Source organism: Danio rerio, chromosome 9, assembly GCF_049306965.1.
Source record: "Danio rerio strain Tuebingen ecotype United States chromosome 9, GRCz12tu, whole genome shotgun sequence".
NCBI classification, from domain to species: Eukaryota; Metazoa; Chordata; class Actinopteri; order Cypriniformes; family Danionidae; genus Danio; species Danio rerio.
In genome coordinates this window covers 42,128,750-42,153,287 of record NC_133184.1, presented here as the reverse complement: position 1 = coordinate 42,153,287, position 24,538 = coordinate 42,128,750, and the positions used below count along the sequence as shown (strand labels likewise).

At 33.1% G+C, this 24,538-nt stretch overlaps 1 long non-coding RNA gene across 1 annotated transcript; it reads right to left on the bottom strand.

The window, feature by feature from the left end:
* Positions 1-204: 204 nt before the first annotated feature.
* LOC141376033 (uncharacterized) lies at positions 205-9,740 on the bottom strand. The gene is made up of 2 exons (XR_012385065.1): positions 9,389-9,740; positions 205-2,220 (listed from the first exon to the last, which is right to left on the bottom strand). It is a non-coding gene; the product is annotated as an uncharacterized lncRNA (long non-coding RNA).
* Positions 9,741-24,538: the final 14,798 nt, after the last annotated feature.

Below are 24,538 nucleotides of genomic sequence, written 5' to 3'. Positions count from 1 at the left end.
TTTATGTTAATAAATATAACAATGACTTCACCCACTCGTCTGAGCAGACTTTAAATTGTTTATTTATAAAGAAAGGGATTTATAGCCTACTTCTTGCGAAATATAACAATTTTAGCAGTTTTATTAAACTTTAATAAGCTGGTAGCAAGGATCTTTTCCTGTTAAAGCGACCATTTCTTTGAGGCAAAACTAAGACGATCAAACGTGGTTATAAAGTGATTTATTGACAAGTCTAACATATAACGAACAAACATATGAAACATAACAACAAAACCATAAAAAAGCAAGGAAAATAAAGTTTAAATAAAAGAATGGCAAATCTAAATCAGTCCCATACAACTATTAAGAACCAAAAAATATGTAAACACCTTAAAAGGGAGCAACATAAACACATGACTAATACATGTTTTTCTGGGTCTCTCTCTCTTTCTGTGATTTTTCTCTGATGCTTAAAAGAAGAAGTCTTTTAAGAAGTAATTTGTCGTTTGCGACAATTCTTATAATTTGCTGGAAAATACAAAACGTGGACTAAGGTGAGTCACGCAGTACAAAGACAGGGTTCTGCGAAGATTTGGAGGTGTAGCAGGTATTTAAATGTATTGGTCAGGTCACTCCTAGTCTCTCCTGACTGACCAATGGCATGAAAGGAAAAGTCGGGTTGAATACTTTCTCTCCTCTTTGCTGGTCTGTACCATCCCAAAACAGACAGACAAAACATTAACTCACAGTTTGAAATTACTAAGCATACAACTTATCATCCTATTTCCTAGATCATGAGCTGTATAATTATTTATGGAGAAGAGTGATACCAAAGATGACACTTTTATAAATACATAAAACATAATTCATGAATTCTAAGTTTGTCTAGTGTCAAGAATTAAGAGAGAATTAAAGCATAGAAAAATACATAGGTTACACATTACATGCACTTGGGACTGAATTTCAAGATTTCTATGAGTCCATCTCAATATTTGTGTGAATGCTTGTAGAGGTTGTCCCAAGATGAAGAGGGTGGTTTTCCTCTGGTTTGTCTTTGAAGACTGGGATTGGCTCTGACCAGCATCTTGGTAAATAAGATGTCACTGAGTGACTTCACTTGCAGACTTTTTGGAGCCAGGACTCAAAGTCATTTTAGCAGTAAAACATATCTACTCTGTCCAGTACTTAAGTTTAACCTACAACCCCTGGATGTTACAGTTGGAAACCAGCAGACATTGAAAACTATATTAGGAATAAAATTTACTAAGAAACTCAATGGCTTCCCCCTTCTCTTAACTCTTCAAAATATTTTCATTTGTTTACAACAGAAGCAAGAAACTCAAATAGATTAGCTGAGTAAATGGGAACATTTACATTTTGGGGTGAACTATACCTATACCAGCCTTGTAGTATATAAAAATCATACACAACGTCCAACCTTGAAATTTCCTATGTCGTCCTACACCTCCTATTCTTTTCAATTGCATTCTTTCCTCCATTTTTCGTTTCTGTCCTGGGTTTGCTTTGTGTGTTTTGTCATTCAGGCAACATGAAAAGTCGAATTTCTTCATGGCACATGTTTTGAATTTTTAGCTGCAGCTCGTAAGTAAAGAGCCAGGCTGAATTATAACTGAGCTGGCATCTTCAGCCGAGGCTCTTGATGTGTCATCCATTGGGAATGCCGTTATAGAGGTGCATGGCTTTATGCAGGAAAGCACTGAAGCACTTTTAGATGTTCTGTCTTCTTTATAATTTATGGACGTACTTTAATCTGTTTAGGCTGATGTTCAGTGGGTTGCGGTACCTGTCACACAAGAACAAAACACTTAAAGAGCGCACACGAGGAAGGCTGAAACTGCGCTTTTGGCCTCCACAGTCATTTACTGCTCTAAAGCTTAATCGCATCACTTTATTGATTTACAAGAAACACTGGCCAAGGTTGCAAATATAGTACAAAGCAGGGGAGCCATGTGGAGCTTACGAGTATAAAATGCTCTTGTCTGAACTGTCTATTTTTCATCCATTCTGTGAGCTGAATAACAAGGTGGCAGTACTCCAGCTATTCTAATGATGTTATTAGCACAGAGGTAATGTATTCAGAGCCATAAAGAATTCAACTTCTGTATGTAATGTGTAGTTGGTGATTGCCATGCTCCACACGTTGCACGCAGGCTGAGAAGATTGTTTGGGTTACGATCATCAATAAAAAGGTTTGGCCTTGGGTCCTGTACCTGCTTCTGTCTGCAGGGTAGAAAAAAAATGTTAGTAATACAAACTGAAGAAGAATGTTAAAATGTATACAGTAAAAACTTCATTTCTAGGTAAAAGTACAAAGAATGAAGAATGTTATGATTCATATTTGAACCTGTTAACTGACACATGTTTTTAAACGATTATATCCTATACTTAACCTGATCTAATATTGACAAATTATTGTATATATCGTTGGGTAAGTGTGTACTTGTCATATTTGATCATTGTTTATATATATATATATATATATATATATATATATATATATATATATATATATATATATATATATATATATATATATATATATATATATATATATATACATACATATATATATATACACACACACATACATACACACACACACACACACACACATATATATATATATATATGTATACTGGGATATTTATATATATATATATTTATACATACACACATACATATATATATATATATATATATATATATATATATATATATATATATATATATATATATATATATATATATATATATATTTATTTATACATACACACATACATATATATATATATATACATATATATATAAAATTGTGTGTGTATATATATATAAATAAGAAGTGATGCGATTAAGCTTTTAAGCTTTAGAGCCTTCCTCGTGTATGTATATAATATATATATATATATATATATATATATATATATATATATATATATATATATATATATATATATATATATATATATATATATGTATGTATATTTATATATATATATATAAAAACTTGCTGGATAAGTTGGTGGTTCATTCCGCTGTGGCGACCCCGGATTAATAAAGGGACTTAGCTGACAAGAAAATGAATGAATGAATGAATATATACATACATACATATATATATATATATATATATATATATATATATATATATATATATATATATATATATATATATTTAATACAGAAGTGCGCTCGTTTTTAGGATTGTTTTAGAACTTCCGATTGAGTTTCCAAGGGGAAATGATTAGGAATAATAACATACAAGTGTTTCATTATTAGACGTAAGTAGAATAATATAATCACAATCATTTTATTATAATAATACACATCTAGATTATTATAATTGAATCATTTTAAATATACTGATTATTATCATTTTTAGTACTGTTATATCTCAAAATGTTGATTGTTAAACGTACAATTTATTTTAAATAATATGATACATTAAATAATATTATGATATATTGAATAACATTTTGATATATTTAATAAAGATATACTACTAATATTTTAATTATTATATAAAATTTAATTTTTGAATTTTTTTTATTACTACTAATATTTACTGTGATTACTGTGATTTCTATTACATATGTATTTTACTTTTTATGAAAACTTAAAAATTCTTTTGCATTACATTTGTAACATTTGTCATGCCAAAATTGCAATTATTGAATTTGAATTGAACTAAATTCTAACAAGAAAATATCAGTTTGCAACATCAAACAGCATAAAGAGCCATTTTTTACATCTAAAAATCAGTGGAAGTGAACGAGAACGGAAGTCTTCAGACAAAAAGATTCCAATGGCTGTGTCCATTTGTATGTCAAGAATAAGGTCAAAAGTAATTGAATTGTCTGTTGTGGTAATTATAGTTGCTATGTAAAATACCATTTTACTTGCCCTTTCTGTATATTTTTATATAGAATAATATTCATCTAGAGTCCCACAGATATTTTTTAACACCCACAATCCACACTTCACACAAACATGACTATCTTAACATCTGCACCAGCATTTATCTGTGAAATTTTGTCCTGGCTGCAGTATGTACTCAAGTGCAAGTTTTTCTCAGGCTAATGTTGTAGGCTCAGTAGTTTTATTTCATGACAATGAATATGTTATTTTTAATTACCTCCAACATAAAATAGCAACATCAACAAAAGAGGCTGAGAAAAAAATATAATATTAGAAGTATGCATCTGAATTCTTCACATACTGCAACTTTCTCGCTTTGGATAAAAGCATCTTCAATTATTCACTGCGAATATAAATGAGATATTAAGCATTTATTTTTTACTAATATATTACAAATGTTTCTTACTTAAATCAAGTGTCATTTAATTAGAGTATTAAAGTTTTGTTGACCTAACTAGATCTGTAATCTGAGTTAGGAGAGTTTTACGGTTTTATTTTTACAGAAACCTTTATAAATCTCAACATAACGCAACATTAAAGTTTAAATGCAATTTTCCTATGTTAACCATGTTCAAAAAAATACACAATAACACTAAACACTTTACATGAAAACTTTTATATTTTCAGTCTGACACTAAGCATGCTGGAAACAATACATATGCAGGGTTTTTAGTTCAGTCTAATTTAATAAAACTTATGTCACATGACTTCAATGTAAAATAAAAAGTTGACTCAAATCAAATGTTTAAGGTAACTTTAAGGTAAGGTAATATTTGAGCAGATACAATTTTTAACCCAAGTGACGCACTTGATTCAATTTAAGTTAAGTAAACTCAAATGTCCTGAAGCTAGTTTGCCTTCATTTTAAGTTGAGTCGACTTTTTTTTTTTTACATTGCTGTTTCTATTAAGTTCAATGAAATCCCCAAAATTGAGTACTGGCTAACAGGTTAAAAAATGTAGTAAATGAAGTAAAAAGACCTCATTTAAATTAAATAATTGCACTTCTCGATTTTAGAGTGTAAATGTATTTTTTATAATTTTTTGAGCCAAGGAATCAAAGGAAAACAAGTCTGTAGACCTTACAGTTCAATAGTTATTAGCAAGTACAACTTTGCGGTTGGTGGCATAATTAAATAATATTATTGAATCAGTAAGGTACGAGTACATGGACACCAATGATCCGATTTTATTATGATTAACACAATACTCTGATCAAGAGTCTACCCTGTAAACAACATTTTTTTGATGACCTTAATTAGACTAAAGTCATAATCAAACTAAACATAAATGGAATTAGGACATGTGGAGTATGCTGATTTTAGTTGCGTTATTGACGTGCAGTACAGACATGTAAACACTGCAATCAAATTTTCAAGAATCAAAAACACATTATTATTGTAGTGTAGGATTTCTGCCGCATTTTGCGAGAAGGTGATTTATACACACACGGCTGTTTGACGCTATTCTCTCCACCTACCAAAGGACCACAGTCACCTGCATCGTGAAATGCAGACTTTTGTTTTCCCATACAGCAAACAGTATCAAATTTCATTAAAGCAACACTCTCCCAGCAGTTCATACTCTCATCCAATATCTCGTTTATCACGGGTATGCAAAAATGTTCTGGAATGAAAGTCAAAGTGCCAAACTGCAGTTAAAGACGACAAATTAAAAATAAAACATCTGAAATTACATGAAACTCTGGAAGAAATGTGGATAGCGTGGTGACACAATGAGATTAATCGAATTATGTGCTATAACAAATAAAACAGGATCATGAAAGGAACATTCAAAAAGCAACTCATGTAAACACCTTAATCATATTATTGACTTATTCAGGCAAATAATCTGATTACTGATGTGCATGTAAACGTAGTCAATAAAATGTTCATTTAGGAACTGGAATACAATCCAGTTCAATCCCTGAACTGCTGTCCTGTAATGCTTTAAAAATCACCACCATCATTTTTACAATGAAGTTCTGGCAATGATTGCTGGCAGTTTTTGCGGTGAACTTAACATGTGGAAATTTCTTGAGAGATACAAGCCTCTGGCAATGGGGGAAGTTTTCAAATTAGCCATGCAGAAACAAAATTGATCAGAATCCTTTCCTACAGCAAAACTACTACAGATTCCCCAAAGGGTGTCTATATCTCTTTCTTTCTTTAATCAAGGGTGCACATCTAGACGCCAGAAATGGTCGTGATGCCCTTTTGAATGCAGTAGTACTGGCTGCGGCAGTGAAACGAGGAAATAAAAACTAAAATGGATGAGCCGTCGAGCACTCGTGGAGACAAATGGCCCAGCAGCCGGAACCATTTGAAAGATGTATAACGACAGGAGCTTGTCCGTTACGAGGTTGCCTCTCATATTTCAAACATGCGTAAAAGAAATTCCGACAAAAATGTGCTTTTATCTTGGCTGTGACATTTGTGAAATAGGGAGTGCTCTGACTTGGCATTGCGTCTGAAAGAGAATAGGCCATTTGTGGGCTACTTAGTCTGGATTGCAAGGCTAAATGACCAGGTTAGCGATCAGATACGAGGCTCTCTGCTGATCATTAGAGTGCTTACGGCCCACTTCTGAACTCCTTGACTTTGCCTGTGGGAGATGGCTGTATTATTCAGTATGGTAGTCATTCTCTGATGACTTAACCGGCGTGTTTTAAATCATGATTGTAGTAACTGTACAGGAAATTTGTATTATGAATAAGTCTGTCTTAATGGTACATATTAGCACTGCATGGAGCTGAAAAGCTGTCAAATATTCACAAAAGGCTTTAGTTAAAGGATAGAGTGCGCCAAAAGACTAATTTGCAGCTAGAGCTCCCTCAAAATTTTCCAGTTGATTTATAGGAGTTTTAAACTTATAAAATTGATTTTATAACTACAATGTAAACTAATAATCTTTTATTGTAATAAGTTATCATGTGACGACTTACTGTATTACGTAAAAAATGAAAGAAATGTAACAAAGTATTACAATATATATAAATGCACTGTATATTAAAAAATGAGTATAATACACAATTTGGTAATTGTACTTATCATTGTAATTACAATCAATTATACATAACTACTTACATCCAACTAAACGTTAATTAAATAATGATATGTCTGTTTCAGTAGTTAAATGAATAGTTACACTGTAAAAAGGACACCTTAAAATAAACTGTAATCCAAAATGTTATTATACAGTATAAAATATAACATGTTGCGATTACAGTTAATTTAATAATATTAATTACTACAAATGTAAACAAATATTTCTAAATCTAGCAAAATTATAATGAAACTAATTAAATTACTACTACACTTTGCTTTTATGCTTAAAACATTTTCCTTGTTTCCTTGTTGATATATATATTCTTGCAGTGGTAGATGGTTTAAAAAACATAATTTGCTCTCATCACATAATTAATTAACTATATGCAACAAACAAGACATAATTAAATTTTTAACAATAATTTTATTATGACACTGTTATACACTGTTTCTTTTCAATTAGTAAAAGTGACAAAAGACTGTTAAATAAAAAAGAAATCTAATTTCTCTTACTTTTATGCTATTCAGGCATCATGTGCAACCACTGACAGGTCAAATCTGCTTCTCTCTCTCTTTCAAGTTCAAAACAAACTTGAATGCCAAAGCATTTTAGATATGTATATAAAATACCCTATGTAATACAGCCTAATCAAATTAATAAAATATACAGTAAATGAAAAATGACAGACAAGAAAATAAAACAGACATCTCTAAAAAAATTTTAATAATTGCAAGATTAAAACATGTAAATAATGCACATGCATTGGTTATCTATTGGTGTACATATGGGCTATTTTGCAGCCAGTTTAGACCAGTCATTTCATCCTCTCTAAGTATATAGTAAAGTTTTCTGAGTCGTTAAGATTCAATAATGAATTATTGAATGTTTCTCTCATTCTCGCGACTGTTTGTGCGCAGTCAGCTGCAAAGCCAATCGAAATAGGCTTAAGTAAAAAGATAATGCAAAAACACATATGATTAATCATAGCTTTAAAAAGCAAAAGTTAAATCCCGAACATTTATGGCCCGTTTCCACTGAGTGGTACAGTACGGTACGGTCCGGTCTGGTTCGATAAGCTTTTATGCCATACCGTATTGCATTAATTTATTTATTTTATAACTCATGTTACAGTAGGCTATTTCGCACTGTCATTGATCTGCAGTTATAATCAAAGCATGTTCATAGAATAGTTAGTAATGAACATTTATACAGAAGTATTTATGTGTATGAAGCCTTTGTTTTGTGAGAAGTGCTTTTCATATGATATGTGAACGACCTGTACAGCTTTACTGTAGACATTTACTCGAGCAATAATAATGTTGACTGAAACTTTCTGACGTACACAACGCCCACCAAAAGAGTTCCATCGGTATCGTTTTAGCAGTGGAAACGCAAGCCTGATAAAGGTGACCCGTACCGTACTGTACCATACTGTATCACTCAGTGAAAACGAGCCATTAGGAGATTTAGAAACCCGTCAGACACATTTTTTGCCAAAAGTGCCAAAAAGGAGCGTCTCTCTGTGTACCACAGAGCACATGAGACTGTCTGTGGGAGTGTTAACAGGTCTCGTGCACACAGAACCAAACAGGTACATAAGAGAGAATTTTCCACTACTTACTCGATCGCGGCTGTTTGGTTACATTAGGCGGACACAAAATAGTGTAAAAGGATGAAAATAATAGCAAAAGAAAAAAAAAATTGTATGTCACTAAATATACTTGGGTGGCCGTTAATATACCTGGACGACCTGCCCAAGTAAAGTCTGTGTGGGAAGCACTGTTTATATATATTATATTATATGTATAATAAATATCCACTTATGTTACATATTGAATACTGTTAGGACAAAGCTTGTACTCATTTTAATTTGAAAAAAAATTATTATAAATAATTAAATAAAACTGTTCACATTAAAGAGAAGACCTCTTGCAACATGGTCTTTACAGTATCTGAACTTGCTGTATCCCAGACACAAATATTTGTTTTATGAATCACTGTCTGACCATTTGAGATGGATTACAGTCACATTTTTCAATAGTATTACAGCACACTGAGTGCATATTGTAGTACTATTTTTTTGTTTACTTTTTGCGTTTGCATTTGGACCCAGAATTTTTTCCAAGATATATTATAATGTAAAATATCATTTTTTCCTGCCCAAGCTTATAACCTAACATAAATTTAAGCACACTAGTTTTAGAACTTTTTCAGTCAATTGTGTCCAAACACTTGACGTAGTCCTTGAAAAAAAATAAATTTAGTTAATTACATTAAATTAAATTACACTTTCTGCAATAGTTTGTATGAAATTACAAAATTCCACAGTAGCATTACATACAAACATGCCCCTAGTAAGCAACCCAAATATGACAATGACAACATGCACTCAGTCTGTCATAAGCAAAACCATTACAGAGCCAAACCTGTTTGATATAAAGCACAGCACACATTCATGTTGAGTGACCAGTGCGAAGCAGAAGAAGAGTCACCGTCTCCCACCAGGGATGAGTTTGTCAGGCACTTCAGCATGTTGCCAGGCTGAGAGCTCCCATCACACAGGGGGATTACACTCGGCTAATGCTCTCGCAGTCGCTGCCATGATCCTCTTTTCTCGTGTGGGCTGTTCTGATAACCCCATCCTCAGGAGGTCCCGTCATCTGTCACGCTGTATAAACACGCTGGTTTCCCTCTCGCTCACGGCACACGCTCTCTACAGCTCAAACCAAGAGGACATCTGTATGCAGATGATCATTATTCACATCATGGTCAACTGCTGTAGGACTATTCGTCATCAACAGTTTAAAGGGGACTCAAGATGAAAATCAGACTTAAAAAAAAAACAAACATAGTAAATGCATAGTAACTTTGTTTTGGTAAGCCTTTTTCTGCATGTGTGTGCACAATTCAGATGTTGGTCCTGTAGTGACTTAGGAAGGGGATGTTTGTTATATATCATTGCACCTTATTGTACAGCTATCTAAAATATTTGATTCCGACTGATCGATCATGACAATACAGGGTGTGTTGTTCCCTGATAACAACCAATTATGGTAATTAAACTTATTAAACTTAACACAAATACGAATCACCTTGACCATTAAATTTATTTATACAGCAGTTTTATCTGGTTCTCGAATCTGATAGGCTGATAGCAGCGGGATATTCTGCAATATCAGAACTTGGACAGCATCTTCACTCTTGTGGATTACTCTGCCCACACAAGTGACAAGCAGATTAATAAACTCACTACAGTTTGACAAATCTTGCAGCTGTTGAACATCGTATTGAGGCTTTTTTAGGCGAGAATGTGGTTGTTTAGATTGCATCTATACAGTTTATCTATAAGGATAGTGCCTATTTTAAATATTAATATTTTTTTTTATTCATTGCATCGGCGGCCATTAGCCTGACATTGAGCAGAGCAATGAGGGTTGACGTTCTGCCACAAGATGGTGACAGAGATCACATAATAAGTGCTTAGGGGAGGAAAAACTCAACATAAATTTCAAATTACAGCTGATCAAATCATTATAAAACTGGTAAGTGACATTCTAAGTCAAACTCTCTCTTTTGTATGCTGTAGTGCTGTATTTTATACCATAGTTAACTAATAGTGTTTGCTTTGCTTTTCCGAGGTTAATTATTGTGATCTTCAATTGCAACAGGCAAATACTGGGAAATCTCTGTAGACTGATGGCATTTAATGCTGTTCATCCTTATGATCCTAAAATGTGAGCAAAATCACCTTTAATGTCATCACTTTAGTCAATACGCTATAGAGAATCATTCAAATACTAGCTTTAAAATTATGTTGGGGTATTAGCAAGTTTCTGCTGTTCTGCCTGTCATCTGCAGATGTGAATGAACAGCGGAAGAAAGTATTCCTCATACAAAAGGGTTTTAATGCTGTCGTGTTTGATTTTCTTTTTTATGATTATGCCGTCAAACAGTTGTATGAACACAGGATCACATTGTAGCGATGCAATTTTCGGTACATTTAGCTAGTGTGAACGATGTCTTCTGAACTTGGGTGCGCACCGTACCCAAGTCCACCTGAAAGTAATGGTACGGTTTGTGTGAACTCTGGTCCAGTTCACTTCTAATATGAATGCAATCATACCAAATAACTAACGTGAACCGCCAACTGTACAACAAACTTAAGTTTTCATAATGTTCATTTGTGTCTATGTCTGTGTATCACCTAACGTTATCTTGCCGACAAGCAGGACTGACCCAGTGCAAACACAGTGATAATGTCTGCCTGTCTCATGCAAAAATGACTGCAGACCATTGTGTTATGTTCTGAATGTTTTTAATAATTTTGAAGCATACCAAAAATATCGCTCTGTATGTTACCAAAACCAAAAATTTCAGTTAAAGCAGAACGAACGTGATGTGCATACGTCTTCCCATTTTGACGCTGTGGCTTCCGTGGCCATCACCTAGCAACAGCTGTACACACAACAGCAGCATGATGATGTAAGCATACCCGCAAAGAGCATAATCATCAAGAGGTGGCACTCTAGTGCGATTTGGGGAAACAGCTACTATATGGCATGGCGGCCATTTTGGAATGAAAATTCCAATAAGTCTGTAAAATAAACTATTAAAAGTGCTGATAATTGTTATAGTAATTGTTGTATTGTCGTCTTTCAGGTTTTGTATCAGCTTTAACGCTCTTTTTAAATAAATAAATAAATAAAAAGCAAAGCAGCTGCTTGCCATCGCGACAGCAATAAGATCCAATAGACAGCTGATCACTTTCACTCCAAAATGGCGGAATCCGGGGCTGTTGATGGGCTCTGCTGTTGCAATGGAACGTTCTATTGTGTGTCGCCTCTTGGTCATTCTGAACTCTTTGATACCGGTGTTCATAAGTAAAAAAGACTGTGTGAACACAAACCAGCTGAGAAAGTGGCAAGGGGGGACAATCAAACTCTTGAGTTTTGGTCCATGTGTGAAAGCATCCTACACTTACTGTAGCTTCATATCAACTATGTCCAGTATATCCACTTAATATTTTGAGAGTTTCCAAATGTCTGTTTGAAGTGTGTTTGTTAATTTAACAAACTAATAACAGCTAATATGGCTGAACTTTCCATTGTTTCTTACTGTTTTCACAGAGGCATTATTTTATTAATGTTTAATTTGTACTGTATAATTAGGTGACAGAGTTTTTGCATATTCAGTGAAGAATCCCAAGGTTTATGATGAAAAATCATGACAAAATGTTTTCGTTTAATTTATTTTAGTAAGTTAATCAAATGTTTGTAAAAAATTTTAATTGGTGTTTAATAGCTCTTAAAGTTGATTTGATTCAACCTAAAAATAAATTAAGGCAGCAGCATATTTTTTACAGAGTTGTTTCTGGAGTGTCAGGCCATGTTCACACTAATAGGTTTTTTTTCAACGCATATTTTTCCTCTTCAGTCTTCAGTCAGAGTTTCAGTCTTCTGTCCATACAGAGACAGCATTTTTAGGAAACAAAAACATGTTTTTTTTGACAGTGCTGTTCAAAGTGGATACATTTGAAAATGTTGTTTTTGTGTTGCAGTTTGAATTGTGAGATGGAGGCTTTCGAAAATGATGACATATTTTAGTTATGTGTTGCTGTCATGTGACCAATTCAATAACATGGTGGACAAAATTGTATAACACATTTTTTGCATGCAGTCCGTTTTTACAGATTTATTAAAGATGTCAGTTTGTACATGCTCCTTATTGCCTCTCTACAAAGTACATGGAATGTTTGCTGGGAACTATTGTTCAACTATTGAGAATGACAGTTTTGCCTCAATGTTTTAGAGAGACTGAAAGTTAGTAAACAGCAATCGAATATGCCTGAGGTAAAAGCATCTTATGTCTGTGCTCATGTGCAGTGCATGAGCGAAAGCAGTTTCAGTAATTTTAGCATAGATGACTATTTTTCGGAAAGAATTGAAAATGATAGTGTGAACCTGGAACATTTTTAGATATTTAGGTATTCAGATTAGTGTAGAAGAAGCCTCAGAGTAGAGCAGGGATGTCAAACTCAGTTCCTGGAGGGCCAAAGCCCTGCACAGTTTAGTTCCAACCCTGCTCCAACACACTTACCTGTAGGTTTCAAACAAGCCTGAAAGACTCAATTACTTTGATCAGGTGTGTTTAATTAGGGTTGGAACTAAACTGTGCAGAGCTGCGGCCCTTTTGGAACTGAGTTTGACACCTGTGGAGTAGAGTGTAAAGTTTTTGTACTCTTCTGGGAAGCATCTGGAAAACCTCATTTCCATTTAAAGAGACATACACAAGAATGCTGTGTTTTTGATCACACCTAAATGAGGCTAATTTACTACAAATCTGTCATTTTTATCTTAATCTTTATAGACACATGCTGGAAACACTAGAAATGTATACATGAACATTGATCAAAAGGGCATAATATGTCCCCTTTTAATTAGCTTTCATTGAGTTTTCAGTACATGAAAGGGAATTTGTTGAAGGTTGTAATCTTTGTGTTTATTTCATTTATGTAATCTGTACGCTAGCATGTGGTTGATTATAGCCGTGTGTTTTGTGTCAGTAAGTGTTATGAGGGATATTTGATTGGCTTCAGAAGGGTTGCTGTTCCAAGTGGCCTCTGATTAAAAATGGCTGATTGCTAATTCTTTGAAATAAGGGTAAGAGCCCTTATAACACACACACACACATTACGAACGAACATAATCACTGGTGATAACAAGAAAATAGTGTGTGCGTAAAAGCCTTACTGGGAAAGATTGTGTTCATAGCAAATATTAATCATAAAATAAATATTTTCTGACCATCTTTATAATTAAAGCTACTCAATACATTCACAAGTAAGAGAAAATCAAATTAATTCTTTAAAATGACACATTTCTTCTTAAAATTTTCTTCTTCTTTTTATTTTATTTAATTAATGGTCAAAAAAGTTTTAATAAATAAAGATTTAAGACTTATTCAGTTTATTAGAGTTGTCACTATACTGGATTTCACTACCAATCGATACTGAAGTTTTAAAAACGTCCATTTCCCACTAACATTTGAGCGCTGTTGAGCACATTCTTAAACACTGCTGATTTGCTGTTGTGTTCATATGCTCAACAGAAATGACTATGATTGGCCGTGAAGGTTAACAGTTCATGGAACTCAACACTGTTTATGGAGTGTAACCACAGATACAGGGACACAAGAGCGTTTCAAAGTCACGTCAATCAGCTGGTTTGTCTATAAGCTGACATACAAGCGATCCGCTGATGAATCACAGCTTTAAAACACTCCAGTGTCCCTGTATCTGTAGTTACACTAAGTAAACAGCGATGAGTTTGGTGAACTTATGACCTTCACTGCCAATCACAGTCATTTCTGTTGAGCACAATGGCAAATCAGCGCTGTTTAAGAACTTAAAAAAATGGAGGTTTTTAAAAATTCAGTATTGATTAGTACTGAATTCCAGTATTGTGCAACCCTAGTGTTTATATAGGTTCACACTAAACGTTATATTTACATCCAAAAAAAGAGTTATGTTTTACACTTGCATAGTTTAAAATGCACTACTATTTTTAACTTAACGCAGTAATTTCTAATGTCTTTTTATATTTGCACAGAGTAAATATGTTAAAATTACATTCTAAGTGTTAATAGCTTAATACTAATGGTGTGTTTACACCAGATGCGGATGAGGCATCAAGCATGAGTCAATGCAAAGACGTGAATAGACATCCTGCAGCACAATTCGCTTGAATGAGGTGGCATGATTGCCATGATTTACATGAATGAAGTGGCGGGAGTTTAGCGTTTTATGTGCGAATCACTCAAGTTGGAAAATCTGAACTTTAGCGGACATTTGTACTGCGTTAACCAATCAGGAGCTTGCTCTAGAAGGGGTGTGATTATGACATGGTGCCTGTTGTTGGTGTCCCGAGGGGAAATCCTTTTACCAACACTGGACAACAGTTTATAAAACTGGGTTCGGCTCAGCCTGAAGCACCGCTGAAAGCTTCCATCATCCATTCATCGAACGAACATATATTGTTTTTCAGCCTTCTTAAAGCACAGCTATACTCTAAATAAAATCCATGTTAGCCATTTAGCAATGAAGCTAGAGTTACTGGGCAGACAAAAGCCCCACCCATGATACGAATCTGTGTCTATTGTGAAGTGAATTTGACAATAAATTTGTCTATTACTCATGAATAACGCGATTTAATTGCACATGCTGCGTCTGGTGTGAACGCAGCATGAGAGTGTCCTTCTTAACACTAATAGTGTTCATTATAGTGTTCATACATACCTAGGTTGATATTTTAATGTATTTTAGCCATATAATGTACATTGTTGACCATTACAGGACAGTTTGCTCTGATTTAAGAAAAAGTCATTAAAAAAAAGTCGAAATAGTGTTGTAACCACGGGGAGAATAGTGTTGCAATCGTTCTCCGGAGAACGATCGCTGGTTATCTTAACAAGTGTAGGTTTGAGTGTTTTTATTTTATTTATTTTTTTATGAAGCATCTTAAAAGCAAGTTAAACCAACATAAAAGAAGGTACAACATGTTCACTGTCATTTGACCCAGGTGACAAATAAGTAATATTTTTTCTTTTTATAGAATAGGTTGCATGTAATGTTAGTTTTTGTACTTGCATCAAATATTAATTATAAATAATTTTTTCATGCTTAGCTATGTCTTGCGCAAAAATCTTATTAATAAAGCAATGTAATAAATCAATATGTAATTTAAAACAATATCTCCAGTAGAATATGGTCTAATTAATAAACTTATTTTTTACACTATTTAAAAAAAAACTTAAAAAACAACAACATTTTGATGATAAAAATTGCATTTATACATTGATTTTTATGACCATGTAATGTGTATGGATTCATTAAATAGAGCAAGGAAATAATACATAATGTAAAACAATCTAATATAAAACACTGTCCAATTAGCAAGCCACACTTTTCATCTTTAATGATTATAAGTGCTGATCATACTGTAAATGTATTTTCATAGCCATGTCTTAGCAAGAAAAACACATTAATAAAGCAATAAAGTGTAAATCTTTCTGAATAACATTTTAAACTATTTAACTGAACAATGATAATAATTTATTTGAATAAGATAATTTTTACTTTTTTTATTTAAAGCTATTTCTCTACACATAAAATATTTTTCATAAATGCATTCCATTTTATGACCATGTCTTAGTAGGAATCCTATTAACAAAGCAACATTAATTAATGATTTTTAAACCACAGTCAAATTCATTATATTCCAAACAACAAACATCACATTTGATCATGAAATAAAATGTCATTATATTTACGTTAAATACATTTTTTTTATGGCACCATAGAAAACGTATATAGGATAAGCAGCCATGTTTACAAGAGAAATTACAAATTACTTATGGTTTATTCCATATAGTTTAATAGTTTATTTAAACTAACAAATTACACAAAACGCTTTGAGAAGCATATATATATATATATATATATATATATATATATATATATATATATATATATATATATATATATTAAAAGTATTGGAAAGAGCAATTATGAGCACTTAAAAAAAGTGCATTTCAATGTAATGCATGAATGAAATGCATTTCAATGTAAAACTAGACTTTACTCAAGCTCACAGTGATTCTCTGTGCCTTGAACTAAATGCAAATATTCTGTAATAATGTGTGCAATATTTCCCCATGATGTTCAGATCAGTCCTTCAGTGCTACAGCTAAAATACAGATGGTATATTGCTCATTAGATATTTGAAGGGTCTATCTGTGAAGTATTGGCTGAAAGTGAAAACAGGGTGTCAAATTAAACACAGAGTTTATTATTGAGTCACAAATCACAAATCCAATACTTGTTTTCTAAAGAGGCAAGGCTAGGCAAGGTTAACCCTCAGCACAGATGGTACAAGCTGTGATGATAGATGAAAATGGACAGGTAAGCAAATAACTGATATCCAAACTAGTAAGAAGCAGTGATTACAATTCTCAGACAGTAAGAGTCACCACAGTGTGACATTAAAACAAATGATTACAAACATGTCAAATTATTAGCCAAGGCTTTATGCTCACTCATGCCAAGAAAAAATAAATATATTCAAACTTCTGATTCTAAAAATCATTTAAGATTGAACCCTGTACAGTTCAAATTTACTACCCTTTCATTATGATTGTGGCTATTTTTGCCCCATAGACTTACAATATTATGATTTATTTCTTAAAATTGTAAAGCCATAACAACATGTAATCATGTATTCTTAATTGTTGGTGGTTTTCCCTGTTGGGAAGAGGTAAAATGTGTAGTTTTTACTGTTGATTATCATTATCAGTTGGCAGCAGTAACTCTTTAGATAGGCCTATGCAAAGACCAAGAATGCACAGTCAATCAAGAACGCATGATTATATAGTATCATGGCTTTGCGATTAAAAATAAATAAATAGATAAATAAAAAAGATGTCATTATAATGGGGTAAAAAGCCACTAAAATAACAAAAGGGTAGCACACAAAAGTGTATTGTTGAATGTTTCACAATTTTTCAAAGCATGTCAAAGTTAGATATTTCAAAAATCATTCAATTTGTTGAAACAGAGCAAGTTGTAGCCAAATTAAGACTTAAAATCCCCCAATCACACAATAATTAAGAAAGGGCTACAGACAGGAAAAAAGGTAATCATCTCCTGCCTATACAATAACATTTTGATAGAGGTTGTGCTAGTGCAAAGATGCCCTAACTGGTGGCCCATGTATTCTTGCCTTTTATTTGGCCCACCATCTTATTTGAGAAAAGAGGAAGAATCATGGAGAGGTTGGTTGGGGTGAATATCTCAGACAAGGAAGGTCATTTAGAATTTAATGTAGCCTTTAATCTTGTAATTTGTTTTGTTTTGAAAATGAATCTGACTTTTTCTTGACGGATAGAAAGCAATGCACAAGACATCGGTGAGCAAATCAAATCAAAGGCACATGCAGCTTAGAGTATTCAGCATTGAACTCCATTGTGTTGTGAATGGAATTGTTTGTTTTTACTGTAATAATTTAATCATAAAAATAAAAATGTATATATAATGCATTAAATAATTTAAAGCAATGTTTTGTAGTTATTTTTAATGTAGCGTTTTCATCCAATGAGTCAAATAGAACAAGATTGTCACTTGCTGTGGTAGGAAAAGCCTCTTTTGGTCTTTTTAAATTACTTGCACCTCAGAAGACAACTCCCAAAGGCAATGAGTGGTGGGTTGTGGGAGCACAGTTCTGGGAGGTAATAATACTGAACCACTTTGATAACAGACCCAAGCAAAACTCCCTTGCAAAAATATTTTTAAATAAATAAAAAGTCAACAAATCGTCACCTTAGAATTATAAGGTTCTATCTAACATTTTTGTCAAAATTGAGTTATTGACATTCTTATTAAATGACAACTTATTTACATTATGGAATGTTTTGTAATAAGTTGCTTACATTTTAAGACAAATAATACACACACTGTTTGCTATGGAATGCAAACACTTTAAAGCTCTATCTCAAATCATTCAGAATGCAGATAGAACCTTATGACTCCAAGGTGATGAAATATTATAAATTCTTGCATTGCTCAAGCTCTGTTGTTAGGATTACAAGATTTAAAAGCTATTTACATTCTTGGAGCTAGGGATGAAATGATTTTTTTGGTCACTGAAAATTGTTAGGCAAAATGGCATTATTGGTTTCATTTGAAAGGCAAAGACAGACAAAAATATGAGCTGGAAAAAGGTTATCTATTCCTTCAGCTGTAGCAAAGTTTTCTGTATTTTATAGTCTTACAGCTTTAATCACTGCACCGTGTAAAGTGGCTTTCACATTGGATGCAAAATGCACTGCGCTATGAACACAAGGTTGCTTTTTGGGAGCGCAGCCACTCAAGACAGTTCTGGGAGGAAATATTACTAAACCACTTTGATGACAGACTTAGGATGAGGGATTTTAGAATGAGCAAAAAAACGTTTCAGATGTTTTACGATGAGGTTGGTCTGCTGATTTGTCTATTAATGCAGTTACATCGCACTGATTTTAGTTATCACATCATCTGTTAAAACAAAATCACATGGAAATATTTATATGTATGCTGGAATTAATTACGCAAATGTGTTTCTATCATAGATCATTACATTTCTGTTAAGCATTTTTTTATGCTACTTTGCCAATTATTTATAAAAATGGTGAATAGAAAAACATCTGTTGATTTGCTGAACTTGCAAGTGATAACAAATCAAATTGTATTAGATTAATAATGAATTAAATAATAATGTTGAAGAGGTAATGCAATGTGGTTAATGATTCATTTATTTAATTATTTTTACTTTTTTGTCTATGTTTATATGTACTTAATGTCTAGGGTTTTTGTCATTCATAAAAAAATGTCAAAGGGTAAAGTTAGGCTACTTTAATATGGTAGTCAGACTAACAATAGATAACAAAACAAACATTACTGTAAATATACAAATGCAATTGTATTACAACAACTTCGTAATTTTAACAATTCTGTCATAAATGTAAAAAATCTGCTTAGATTTTATTTGGTTTAATTAAGCATGTATTATTGTAAATTTAAATTTTATATAAATGGGTTAAAGTTTAGATCAATAAAGAGATTAATAAAGGTAACTTTAAATTAAAAGTACAATAAGTAAATGTAGAAGAGAAATTGCAGAGGGGAGGAAGACAGACAGGCAACAGCTTAGCAAACTAATGAACTATCTAAGAGATTGACAGCTTTAATTTTAACATTAATTTTAACACATTTACTCAACACTTATAATGTGGGTTGTACATGGAAGCCAGATATTATTAAAAATGCTTGGGACAGATTTTCCCCCAGTAATCTAGCCTAAAAAAAGGGCAATTTTAGAATTGCTCGTAATTAGTGTCAGGAAACCTAAACCACTTTTTCTAATGAGAGGCTTAACTATAGCAGTTTAAAGTGGAGGGAGAAAATCTGCAGAAGACAGAAATGGTATTCCACACAATAAAAAATCTACTTTTTAAATAGCAATATTAAGCTTTAAATCAAGTGAGCCTGTAAATGACTTTATTTGCATGGCTGCTGCATCTGTATGTCTGCATCAGCCTGATTAAAAAGTAAAACATTTGGCTTCTTGCAGTGGGAGATGGGAAAATGGCACGGCCTCACTTTATTCCACTATATCAGAGATGCATAATTCATATTAGCATCTTAAATCTAGCTCTACAGAAATATTGATTCTCATTTTCCTGAGTAGAAAAAATAAGCAGCAATGAGGAAATGATCCCTCATTTCCTACATATAAATATTTTGTGGTTTTATTTATCTGCTGCTGGCATGGCTAACAGCTTAGGCTAGGGAAGGAGGTGAAAAGGACAGCTCATCTGCCAGCAATCAGTGTGGAAAATATGCAGTTGATGCCATTTTAAAATCTAAATATTTTAGCCACAAGTAACAAATCGACAAGCCCACCCCAATGCACCAATATTTGTAAATGAACAAATTGTCCCCAAAAATATAAGATTTTTGCTTTGCGTAGTAGGTGGTCTGTTGTTTTGATTGCTACTAGGATGAATGGCCTCATCTTTGAACTAGGCATGTATTTAATTTTTTGTCACTGAAATGGCATTTTTTGTTTTCGTCCAAAATAAATAAATTGATGAAACTATGACAAGGCTATGCTTAGCAGTGGTTAAACTATTCCTTCAGCCGTTGCACAGCCTGTTTTGCATTTTATAGTCTTTTACCGAAAATGCTGCACCATATGTAATGCCTTTCACATCGGATGCAGAAAGTTTTGCGCTATGAAACCAATTTGTAAAAATTGCAAGAGTAACAAGAAAGAAGTCATTCTGTACAATGATTTAGCATGCGTGTAATACAGTTTTGCAATACAGTTTTGCATTTGAGAGTCTGTTTACAAACAGATTTTCTGACATACTTTCACTTAAATTCTCTGTCGAGTGTTTGAAATCACGCCATTTTGTGACCAGACATGGTTTCACATCACAGAATGAGGAAGAAATCAGACTTTTATGTAGTGTTTGATGCAGTGACTTAGGCTATGTCAATAAGCATTACATTATAGATACACTTAATGCTTATAAAATACCCAGGATGGCTGAACATAATCCAGAAATTGTCACAAGCATTTGTTTATTGTTCATATTTAATTATTTTATCTGCTTTTATCATATTTATCGTCTTTGCTCTGCAGCAACAAAACTTTTCTTCAGTCACATATGTGGAGTTTATTTGTGAGGGTGCTTTCTAGCGTTCAGTATGAATGAAACCGAAATAACATCACAGCGTAATGCTCTTTAAAAAAAAAAATAAAATAAATAAATCTAATATCAGTTCAATCTAATGTATCAATGCAATGAATAACAGTGACAATGTAAAACATTTTGTAGTGCAATACATGGTTTTGAAAAAAGTGTTTGAAAGATCAAAGGGAAGATCATTTATTTGATCAAAGTTATTACTGCACTGTAAAAATAATGTCAAATTTATAGTGAGACTATAAAAAAATATTTTGGTAACACTTTATAATAACTACACACTATATATCATTTATTAAGCATTAGCAAATAGTGAATTCATTATCCATTAAGCATTAACTCTACATTAATAAACGTTAGTAAGCAGTTTATAACTGCAGCTACAAATGCTGTATTCTTAACTTATAACCACATTTATAATGTGCTTAATAATTGTATTTTCATACTTAGTAAATGATTTATTTTTCATTACTAAATTAAGTATCGCATTATTTACAAACCAGTTGTATTTAAGAGTGGTTGAGGGTTTTTAGGATCATTCAGAATGAGTTAGTAAATGATTAATTTACTTAATTTAGTAATGAAAAATAAATCATTTACTAAGTATGAAAATACAATTATTAAGCACATTATAAATGTGGTTATAAGTTAAGAATACAGCATTTGTAGCTGCAGTTATAAACTGCTTACTAACGTTTATTAATGTAGAGTTAATGCTTAATGGATAATAAATTCACTATTTGCTAATGCTTAATGAATGATTTATAGTGTGTAGTTATTATAAAGTGTTACCAATATTTTCTTTACCATTTAGAAGCTGGTTAAATTTATAAACAACTGCCACACAACTGTGTTTAAACCTCTTATAAAAGGAACCCAGACTTATTCTAATTACATTACCCTACATTTCTGGAGAGAGCAAAATACGCCCCAGGAGCAATGTATTTTTGCAGTTTTTGTTTTTGCGACTCCGCGAGAGACCAATGTGTACGCGTTTTGAGATCTTAAATTTATTTTGCAAGTGCCGTTCGAGACCGACCGACCGATTAAAAGCACCAATTGACCCACCCCTGCCCTAAACCGAACCACAGCAAAAGCAATTTGGGTAGCCCTTATGGTAGCCTGATTTTTACCACGTTATCAGATTTTACCACATTCTCACCCTATTATTTACTTGTTTATTTTATATTTTCACTTCTTTCTAACCTGCTTTCTGAAACCGTTCTTCACCAGACTCGAACCCTATTCCCTGACGTGGTCATCTCCCCTCTGTGTTTCAAGTCCGCTGACTTGCATGTCATGCTATCAGACAAACTGGTTACAGTGGAAAAGCCATCCACATGGAGGCAAGCGGTCAGCTAGTAAGTGAGTTAAATACAGCATCATCAGACTGTTTTTCATTTGAGTATATTTTAAAATTTAATTAATTATTCAGATGGCAAAGCCAGATTTTCATTAGTCCACATAGTTTTTCTTTCTTTCCAGCCAATAGTATTTCCTTCTAATCAAATGAATCATAATGATTTTGTTTTAATATTATTTACATGTGGACCGAGTTTTGAGCAATTTGCCAAACATAACAGATGTTTCCCTGGGCCATTCTCTCTTGATACAGTGGTAATTAAATGTCAACTTTGACATTTCTTTTTCTAGGAAGAGATTCATGCTTGTATTCATAATTTCCTAGGACATTTATCCATAATAATAGCCATCCTCAAAGTTCAGCTGATACACATTACCTTATTTTTCTCTTTTTAATGATATACTTTGGGTCATGAACTTGCATTAGGTTGAACAAGGACATTCACAGAGACTGTTGTTAATACAGTGAGCATAATATTGTAAAAGGGAAAAAGTGTTGATGGGGGAAAATAGTGCTGAACTGAAAGGTGGCAAGGCCTTGTTATAGAGTGCTGATCAAAGAGACGTACAGCATCAAAATGAGCCTCTCATTTTGTCCTACAGCCAAAGTCATTTTAAGAAATGGCCATTCAAAACGATGCCTCTCTCAGATTGACATTTAATCAAAGAAACCACAATCACTTAAAATGACTGAACATTCACAGATATCCATATAAAACCCATTTCACACACTGAATCAAAAGGGAACTAGCATTTCTTCCTGATCCTAAATCTGAGGACTTATATTTTTAAGTCACTGGCTTGTAAGCTGCTTTGTATGGTGTGTGATAATGGAGCACTTTTAACTTGTGTACTCGCTGTTTTAATCACATTAAAAAAAAAAAAAATCTATTGCTATTCTTATCATGAAAACCTGTTCTTCCCTGAGGACTGACTGTAGTTGAGCTGCTGTTGTCAGAAAGCTCTGTCCTGGTTTAACCGACAAATCTTATGACATGGATTTTGGGATATGTGCCAAATTGAACAATACTGACAAGTGGTGATTACTGAAGTAGGATAAGGGAACAATACGTTAATGCCATTAATGCATATGGAATGAGACAGGTGGATTGAAACCGTCAGACACATCAAAACTCAATGATGAGGTTAAACAATGTCGTCTTTAGGAGGATTAGCAGTTATAGATTGGGGCTGGGATCACTTGTTTTCATTGCAAGACACTTTCCCTCAGGTTGCCTTAGGAGTATTTTCTTCAGTGTACTGTTTAAAACATCCAACACAATCTCACGGCAATTTGTAACTTTTTGATTTAGTGGCTAATTCGTATGAATACGTACGATATAATTCGTACAATTTGGTACGATTTGCTCATCCCCCAATGACGGTTGGGGTTAGGGGTGGGGTTAGGTGCCACGCCTCCTTTTTAAAATCGTGCAATTTCGTACGACTGAACTCGTACGAATTCATACAAATTAGCCACTTAACTGGCAAAACGTAAAATACTTGCGTTTTCTCATGAGATCAGGCTGAAAAAATCATACTAAGAGTGTTTTGCTGTGGCAAAGCAGCTACACTTCTTCACAAAAGTCTTGTTGTTGATCTCAGTTGTAAGAACTTGTAATAACTTGACTTCGAGTTTTATCATTTAAAAAAAGTGGCAGAAGGTCTATTTTTCACTTTATCACGCTTCAAAATATTCTGAAAGTATTCACGTTTCAAAGTATTGTGTTTTTAGGAAGAAAGGAATACATAACGTAAAAAAAAAAAGTTTCTTTTGAAATCAACCAAAATTCTACAATATAGGGTCAAGGTGTCTTTATGTAATTTTAGCTCTAAATAATCTTGCTCCTATTTATCTAACCAACCTTCTGTCTTGCTACCATCCAACCCGCTCTAAGATCTCAAAACTCAGG